The sequence below is a fragment of the Falco biarmicus genome, chromosome 9, assembly GCF_023638135.1.
Source record: "Falco biarmicus isolate bFalBia1 chromosome 9, bFalBia1.pri, whole genome shotgun sequence".
NCBI classification, from domain to species: Eukaryota; Metazoa; Chordata; class Aves; order Falconiformes; family Falconidae; genus Falco; species Falco biarmicus.
This window is the reverse complement of record NC_079296.1, coordinates 3,988,525-3,997,595: the sequence shown is the minus strand read 5'-3', so window position 1 is coordinate 3,997,595 and position 9,071 is coordinate 3,988,525.

Sequence of the window (9,071 nt, the reverse complement as noted above, 5' to 3'; positions counted from 1 at the left end):
GGAGTGACCTTGGGACAGCCAGTTCCTGGTTGGTGTGATATTTTGGGTTTGTGCGTCCCAAAAGAAGCATTTGCCCGTTGCCACGGCCAGCAGAATTACCTGCAGCCTCACTGCCAGGAAGGCAAGAGAGAGCTCGGCACCGACTGGGGCAGGGTGGGCAGGGGAGATGGGCTTTGCAATTCCCTAGGCTTTGTGGGTGGAGAACTGAACACGGTGCAGTCGGCATGGCTGGTTTAGCCAGGAGCAGGACCAAAAGCCAGCACGGGAGCTTTCCACGGGCAGCACCTGCCCTCCCTGACCAGTTAACGAACACCCGCACAAGCCACTAGTGCCACATTTTGGGGGGGTGGAGGAGGTAGAAGCGGAGCAGGGTCCTGAGCACGTGGCACAGCTCAGCTCCTCGCTACCAGCAGGTACTTGGTACGGACAGTGAACGGCCACCCCGCAGCCTGGGGCGGTGGCCGAGGGAGGGAAGGTGGCCAGCCCCGCAGCCCTGCTCCCAAGCCGTTTGGGTTCAAAGAGCACTGAGTGCTCTACAGTCCTTAAATAAACAACTCCAAAAAAGTTAGGTTGGTGTGCAGTGGGGAGGGGGAGGAGGATGAAGGATTTGCTCTGCTAGGGCCCCACATGTCAACAATTTCTCTGCTTTGTGTATTTTGGCCGAGGCACTTACTATGATAAATGAATAAAGGAAAATGGCGAGCCCAGGGCGGTTGCATGGCTTGGTAAATTGCTTTCAGCCGATTACTGTATTTCTTTTGACATTTATCAACTACGGATTTTTTTTTTGCTGTTGTTGCAGCCTCGGCATCCCAGCAGCAGTGTGGGCTTGAAGGGTTTCCCTGGTACCTGCCCGGGAGCTGTGAGCTGGGTGTTTCTCAGCCAGGGCAGGTGGAAGAGCTGCTGCTGGCACAGGCTCAGGCGGGGCTGGTGCCCACGGGGGCTTCTCTGGCCGCTTCCCATTCCCCAAGTCTTTGAGACGGTGGCGATGGGATGGTGGAGGGCTGGGTTGGCAGAGGAGGGGCAATGGAGCTGCAGGGGTTTATTGCACGGAGGAATTTCTAAAGTGTTTATATTGCTATTCCTTACCCTATAGCATCTCACACCACCTCAGGTGAATTAAAACCTCGTGGTAAAAGTACACGGGGCTGGGGCTGGAGCTGCCTGTGCACCACGCAGCCGTGCCCCATGCCTTGGGAGGGGGTCCAGGGCTGGCCCCCGCTGGCGAGGCAAAACCACACGCAAAGCCGGCTTGTAACTGTGAAGGAAGGCAGAGATCTGTTCTGAGCAGCCACAGCCGACAGCCCCGCGGCAGGGTAGAGCCTGGGGAGCCCGTTTGCCTGCGCCCTCACCTCGCCCCCCATGCTCTGCAACAGCCAGGAGCAGCTGCAGTGCCCACGGGTGCTGCTCTCGCCCCAGTACCGGCAAAGCAGCGCAGGCAGCGTGCGAACCCACGAGCCGTGCCACCGCAGCCCATCCCACTCGCTGTGGGACCCTGCGCTGCAGGATGAGTGGACAAAAGCCCCAGCCCTAGCCCCAGCTCCCCCCAGTCCCACCCAGCCAGGTGCAGGGCAGGATGCTGGTCCCCCACCCACCACCACAAACCTCTCGGGAGAGGAGGGGACGGACCCTCACGGCAGGTGCAGGTGGCTGGCGCAGGGCAGCTCTGGACAGGGCCCGCTCTCCATCTTGCTGCACAAACGCTGTTCTGGTGCTCCACGCCAGGAGCCGCAGCACGAGGCCTGCCTGCTCAAAAAACTACCAGCACCAGCAGGAGCCTTTCACTCGGCTCCAGCCTGGATTGCACCCAGAGCTGATAAGAAGCTGCAGCTGATGCTGTTGGCGGGTGGAAGGAGCTCCAGCTGCACCCAGTAACCCAGCAGGGGAAGGGACCCTGGGCCAGAAAATGGCTGGGCTGGGTGTAACATGGGTCTGATGTCAGCAATGCTGCTGCAGCCACTAAATGCTTTAGCTTCAGCAGCACATGCCAGTGGGCAGTGCAGAAGGGCCATGGCCGGACCCCCTCAAGCTGTGCCTTGGGCTCTGGGCACCCTGCTGCGCTCGCTGGGAGCCCCCTCCCCACTGTATGTGGGTCTGGGGCACCATCGGGCTCCACCTGGCCGGCGCTGCCATGGCCTGCTGGGTTGGTGGTCCCTGAGGGGGTTGCGCTCCCGGCATGTCCCCACTCATGGCATAGACCCCTGCATGCATAGACCCCTGTGCATGTCCCCACTCATGGCATGCTGGGCCAAGACCCTCACCCTCTCCGGGGCTCTCAGCTCTGCCAGGGCGCTTGGGCTGGCTGCGAGGGGCAGCACCGAGGGGGCTGCAGCATGGAGGGGGCGGCCGCCTCCCGGCCCGAGCACTGCGGCCGTGGGGAAACGTGAAGCGGAGGCAAAAGGAAGGAAAAACTCCAAGGAAGCTCTCGACATAGTTAAAAACCAACATTGCTCTTCAAATAGATGTGATTGCGCTCCTTGTGAGTCATCGAGCAGAGACACCAAGATTGCTTTGTGCCAGGGACGACCGGGCGCTGATTGTGTGCCGCCCGGATTTGTATAAAACAGACCATGGATGGCATGTCGGAGTTTACAGCTTGCATACATTTTCAACAGTGAGCTTTGCAAAATGTATCAATGTAATCTCTGCCTCCTATATTCCGTGTTGATTAGACACGATTTCTGGCTGGATTTTCAGAAAGCTCAAGTGCTTTTTTAATCACTACAGAGGCTCATTATTGCTTTCCAGTGACTCTTATGTCCTTCACTTCTCCTTTCAGATTAGAGTCTATAGTCAGATGAATATTGGATGATTTCATTACATACAAATGCAATCAACAGTTTTGCATAAATTTCTCCTCTTTTCTTGAGTTTCAATTGACCTCAGCACCCGTGGAGGCAGGCGCAATACACATGTAAATGAGCTGGCGTTGCTGCAAAGACACGGATGCGGAGAAACAAGATAAACTGTCAGATAATATTCAGGATTTTTAAGAGATCGAAAAAATACTTCCTCGTTCAGCCGAGCCGTAAAAATGGCACCTTCAGCTGCCGGGGAATTTGCTTTTGTTTTGCTGGGTGTCTGGCTGTGGACAAAGGCCAGGAGTGGCACCGGCCGCGGAGCGAGATGCTGAGCAGTGCCAGGCTGGCCGGCAGAAGCAGCAGCGTGGGGACAGGAGCAGGGTGTCTGCGGCGTGCAGGCGGTGATGGCACAGGGCTTCTGCTGGCAGAGAAGGCACTGGTGAGGTCTTGGCAGCCCACCATGCCCAGGAGGTGCCCACCGCAGCCCAGTGCCCGCTGCAGAGCTGGGTTTGGTGGGCCATCCCCGGCTCCTGCTCTGGTGTCACCATCTCAACCAGGGGGTGCTGAGTTCACACCCTGTCTGGATCCCCGTCTCCCCCTGGGCAGCCCCAAGCACCAGCCCCACGGCGGGGGCACCTGCCAGGGCACAGGGCTCGGCCGGAGGCTGCCCTCCTCACACCGCGCCGGCAGGGCACGGGGGAACTGCACCAGCAAAATATATTTAAGCTAACACTCCACACGAACAATCAGGGCTAATTTAAACAAACTGTAATTAAACATAAAGGACCTCTTGGTAGGGATGTCAGGGAAAACTGTGAGTGGTTACTTTGGATGCAAAGCCCTTACCTTTAAAAGAATAATTTTTGTGCTAATGTGAGCAATCCAGCACTCCCACACTCGCCTTTGGGTGCCAGTGGGGAAAGAAACTCCTGGGTTTCTTTTGATACCTTTATGTGCTAATCTTCTTAACAGATTTTTAATTAATGGGAACAGAGCACTTTGCAGCCGTGAAATCTATTGGTGTAATTGCCTGGTGGATTAGTCCCATTAAGCACACAAATTACCTGTCTCCAGGCTGCCAGCCCCACTGGGGTGCTCCCTGCGCTGGACACACCAAGCAGCCCCATTCTGAAGCAATTTTGATAAAATAAACTCTCTAATCAGGTAAATAATTCCATAAGGGAAATTGCTGCCTTCCCACAGCCCCCCTCCAGCAGGACCTGGCTACTTTCAGGGGCGCGCAACGTGCCTCCAATTACAGACAAATCTCCAGCTCAGAAACCGTTGAGGAGAAGCCCACGGCACATGGGACCCCCTCGAACCGCTGCGGCCGAGGAATTAAGGCATTTAAGCTGTCAGCCGGAATCTGGCCCAGCCCCTGATTACCTGGGGGGACGTGCGGCATATTTAGGTTCGTGTCCATTGCAATTTCCTGGCCCCCAGCGTTGATCCCGAATGACTCGCGTCCGCGTCAGGTTCCTGGCCGGGGGTCCCTCCGACACGTGGCCCCAGGCTCGGGGATGCCGACCTTTGGGCAATTAAGGACATCCAGGCCGGCTTGAACCTGGAGAAGTGGAAATGTGCAGCTGCCCCTAAGAGCCATTGGGCGAGCGGAGCAGCCTGCACCCATTTCACCGCAGTGCTCGGCAAGGCTGTGTTGGCTGCCATCACTGCTCAGGATGGGTGCCCGGACCCTGGAATTCCTTCCTAGCGCCATCCATGGGTTTCCATGGTCCACTGTAATTTTGGACCTGAACCCGATGGAGACTCCCACAGCTTCCCTCTACTCGGACCCTGAGATGGAGATGTGCTGTCCCAGGGACACCGCTGGGACCCACACATGGTTGGCACAGCCAGGCACCCGCATCGTGTCACACGGTGATGCACAGCCCCAATGTGCTTCCCACCACATGGTGACATGGCTGCCCCGCACCCAGAGGCTCTGCCAGACCCTTGGCCAGGGTGGCTCCAAACCTGCTGCACCAGCCGGGGCAGTGCTGCACCTTAGTCCTGCACCCGGGGCGCAGGGAGGAGGGGTCCCGCTGCACCTTGCTGTGAGCACATGTGATGGGGGCAGCCTGGGAGGAAACAACCTGGGGGAGTTAAACCCCAGCAGTGACATGCCAGCCATGGTGGGGATGGCCATGCAGTGAGGTGGCTTTCAAGCATCCCCTGAAACGCTTGGGTGGGTGATCCCTGCGCTGGTCCCTGGCCCCAGGATGGAGATGCTCAAAACATGGGTGGCACAGGGCTGCTCTTCCCCCTGCAATGGGAGACGTACAACTCCCCCCTTGGCTGCCCCTGTGGCTCCTGGCACAGGGAGCAGAGAGTGACCCGTGGGGTCACCCCAAATTGGAGGGGACATGTAGGTGGCTGCACACCCCGGTGGAGGGGGTCAGACCTGGGCAGGAGGGCCAGAGCGCGGGGCTGCGGTGCTGGCGGGGAACCCTACACCACGGGTAATTGGCATCAGATGCTCCCTGACCTGCCGCATCCACCGGGAAGCTGGAAGCATTTATTTGTCTGAGCCAGCGGCTCTATCTGCGTGCGGGAGGCGGTGGCGGGGCTGGGCTGGGCTCCGTGAGCCTAATGAGCCTGAGCTGAAGATGATGAATATGATTGCTGAAAGCGCTTTCCTGAGTCCTCCTTTCCCGGGGTTCAGGTTACGGGTTCCCAGACAGCCTGTCCAGCCCCGGCTTTGCAGCTCTGATTTGTAGCCCCCCAAACAGTGTCTGTCAGCTCCCCGAGCTGGAGGAAACGCTGGGTCCTCTGCCGCCGTGCCCAGTGGAGCTGGGGAAGGGGCCACCAGCCCTGCTCGGCCATAGGGAGACCTTCGTGCCCTAGGCTGCCCCACCGCTGCCCCGCTTGGCCCTGTGCCCCACAGCCCCCCTGAGCCCAGCACTGGGCCAGACCAGAGTGATGCAGGGTCTCCAGCCACCGGCATCAGCTGTGCTGATGTCTTGGACTGAAGTTCCCGTGGCTGTTGGGGATCTTCCCCATGGTGGTGGTGGTGGGCGGGAGCGCATTTGTCACCAGTTGCCTCTTAACCTTATGGCAGAAAACCAGCGAGTTTGGCTTCCCTGTTCCCTGCCCAGCCCCTGCAGCCCACCGTCAAGGGTCCACCTGCCAAGCCACATCCCACCCAAACAGCCTCCCAGGGAAGCCAGGGACCATGGACCACGCAGATCCCCCCGGGATCAGGGGGACACACTCCTCCCAGGCACGGCCACCCCTGGAGCACTGGGCTGGGGAGCCCCGGGGTGCCCCTGCCCGGCTGTCCCATGGCTCTGCTCCCGGCGCAGGGCCCCTCACCGGCACCCCCGTGGCCTTTCACCTGCCCGGGGGGGGGCACTGAGCTGCCACCTCACCCCACCCCACAGCTGTGGGGTCTCGGCATGGGGGGTCCCCAGGGCTCCAGCACAGTGGGAAGATGGGGGGGAAGGAGGTTCAATGCCAGCCCACCGCGGGCTCTCGGCTCGCACTGGCCTGCCCTGGTGGCACGGTGGCTCACGGAAGCGGTGCCCCCCCAGACGCAGGGAAGGGGTCCCGGGGGGGCGGAGAGGAGCGGCGGGGCACCCCAAGGCAGAGCGGCTCAGGACCAGCGGCGCTTTGTGCACCGGAGGCCCCGGCCAGCGCCGCTGCCATTGACGGTGTTTTGCTGCCTCCCTACGGAGCCCGCGGCCGGCAGCACCAGCTCCCGCAGCCGCCCCCGCTCCCCCAGCACCGCAGCCTCCCGTGCCCTGCCCGGGGCTCCGGGGGGCCCGGGGTGGGGTCACGCCATGGCAGTGACCTCTCACCGCTGCCTCCGGCCTTGCATTGTGCGGGCAGAGCCGCTGCTCCGCCGCGGGGGCTCAGCTGCATCCGAGCAGGGCTGCAGCGCGTCTCCAAAACCACCTTCCCATCCTATTACAAACTGCAGCAAGACCACCGGGGTAGCCCCCGCACCCATCCTGCCCGGCTGCCGCCTTGGCAGAGACCGAGGATGGCCAGAGCCAGGGGGGTCCACAGTCGCATCTTCCCTGCTCTGGAGAGGGGGAGAAAAAGGAAGCAAAACTCCAGTGATGCCTCCGGAAGGAGGAGGGAAACTGCTGGAGGAAAAGGGGTGAAACCGCAGCCCTGACACCCACAGCTGCTGATGCAGAAAGCAGAAGAGCAGCGTGCGACTGGCACGGGGCGGCTGGGAGCAGGTGCTCAAGAACATGTGGCATGAGGCACAGTGAGGCCCTTGCACCGAGCAGGAAGAGAGGGAGAGGGAGAGGGAGAGGGAGAGGGAGAGGGAGAGGGAGAGGGAGAGGGAGAGGGAGAGGGAGAGGGAGAGGGAGAGGGAGAGGGAGAGGAGCTTTGGGCACCAGGAAGTGCTCCGGCCACCTCTGAGAAGGTGTTGGGTGCTCTGGCTGAGCCAGACACCAGGGCTGAACCTGAAACCCAGAGCCCCCCCAACCCAGGCCACCTCAGCCACCCGGCCACACATGCCACCACGATGCCCTGCTAGCAGCTGCTGGGCAAGGAGTGCCGGCAGGAGCCACGGCAAGGGCATGTCCCCGCTGCTGCTCCACGCTCAGAGGAGCAGCAGCCACCCATCCCCATCCCCCTTCCCCTCATCCACCTGGCCCCGGGGAGGCTCTTGCTCTTCCCAAAGCTGCTTGCATGAGTTTATTTTCCCAGTGCAGACTCCAGGCTGTTCGTGTACTTTGGGAACTCGCACACTCCATCTCTGGCTCCATGACAGCAGGGCCACACACGAGGCCATGATCTGGGGTCAAAAAGCTGGAGGAGAGACCCTTTGCACCACTTAGCTCCCCCAGCCCCGCCAGCTCCTACACCAGGACCACCGAGGGCAGAGCTGGTGAGGAAGGGGGGAGTCTCTGGTTGCCTGTGCGGTGCTTGGTGCAGGGTGCTGCGGTGCTGCGGTGCCCGTGCTCCTGCCTGGGGTCAGTTGTTGCAGTGTCAGTGGCTGCCAACCGGTGGGCTCGGCTGTCACCCGGTGGGCTTGGCTCGGGGCTCCCTGGTGCTGGCAATGGCCCAGCAACCGCTTCCTCCTTCCCTGTGTGCACCACAGAGACAGTGGCTGCCACTGCCCCATGAGACCCTCCGAGGGGGTTCATCAGGCTCAAGGAAACCTTTATCCTTGCCTGGTTTTCTGCTGCCAGCCCTCAGGGCCATGGTGGTGATGCACACGCGGGGCCCGACAGCACCACGCTGGCGCTTCCCCTTGCTGCTACAGAGCAGCCAGGGTGTTTGCTGGCCAGATCCAGCCCCACACTGCGTGGCAGACTCCTGGCCATGCCCTCCGTGTCCCAGCTGGCCATGGGATCGTGCTTGTGCTGAGGGATGCTGCGAGGCTGCCATCCCACCATGATGCATGCCCAGGCAGCACCAGCTGCCCTTGCCCTGGCTGGGGACAGGGTCTCATCGGGGGTCTCAGGGCTGGCTCCCCCCAGGACATAAGGCCAGGCAGCCCAGGCAGCACTGGGGGGTCGGTAGCTGCCAGTTTGTGCTGAGCAGCCCAGCGTGGCACCGAGCACCTGGAGTGAGGGGTCTGGGTGGGGCGAGGGGTCTGGGTACCAGGTGAGATGCCAGGAGTAGAGGGGGGGTGGCAGGACAGCTGGGCCACCCCCTGCCCTGCAGCTGCCGGCGGCAGCCCCCTCCCTCGCCCAGCAGCTCATGGGTGGCCCCTCCAGGGCAGCCCCTCTGTGGCCCTGGCCAGACAGCCGGCCTCGGGGCTGTTGCAACTGCTTCCCGTATCGTGCAAGGGAATGGTTGTTAAAAGCTGACAGAGGGAAGGGAGCGGAGCAGTGAGCATGGGAGTGCTCCTGGAGCTGGGACATCCCTGAGGGCTGCTGGGCTGGCTCAGGGGGGTGCGGGGGCTCGGGCTCAGCCACATCGCGTGTGCTGTGGTCAACAGCACAGAGCATGGAGTGCAGGCTAGGAGGCAAAAGACCAGAGCTGGGGCTGCCTGCAGGGATGGAAAGTGGGGCCTCTGTGGGACTGTGACACTGTGGGGCTGGTGGTGGCAGTGGGTGGAGGGACCCAGCGCTGCCCTACTCTTGCAGCCCAGGAGTGCACAGGCACAGGGCGGTGGGGACAGGGACAGGGACAGGGACAGGGACAGGGCAGTGCCTGGGGGAGTGTTTGATGCTGTCCTCCCCTGCTCCCACTGAAAGCACCCCAACACCCTGCTGAAATCCGTCCCTCTGTGCAAAACCACCAGCCTGCCATGGCTTTTCATTTGGTGCCCATCCCGGTGGCTCAGCCACCCTTTGCCTCCAA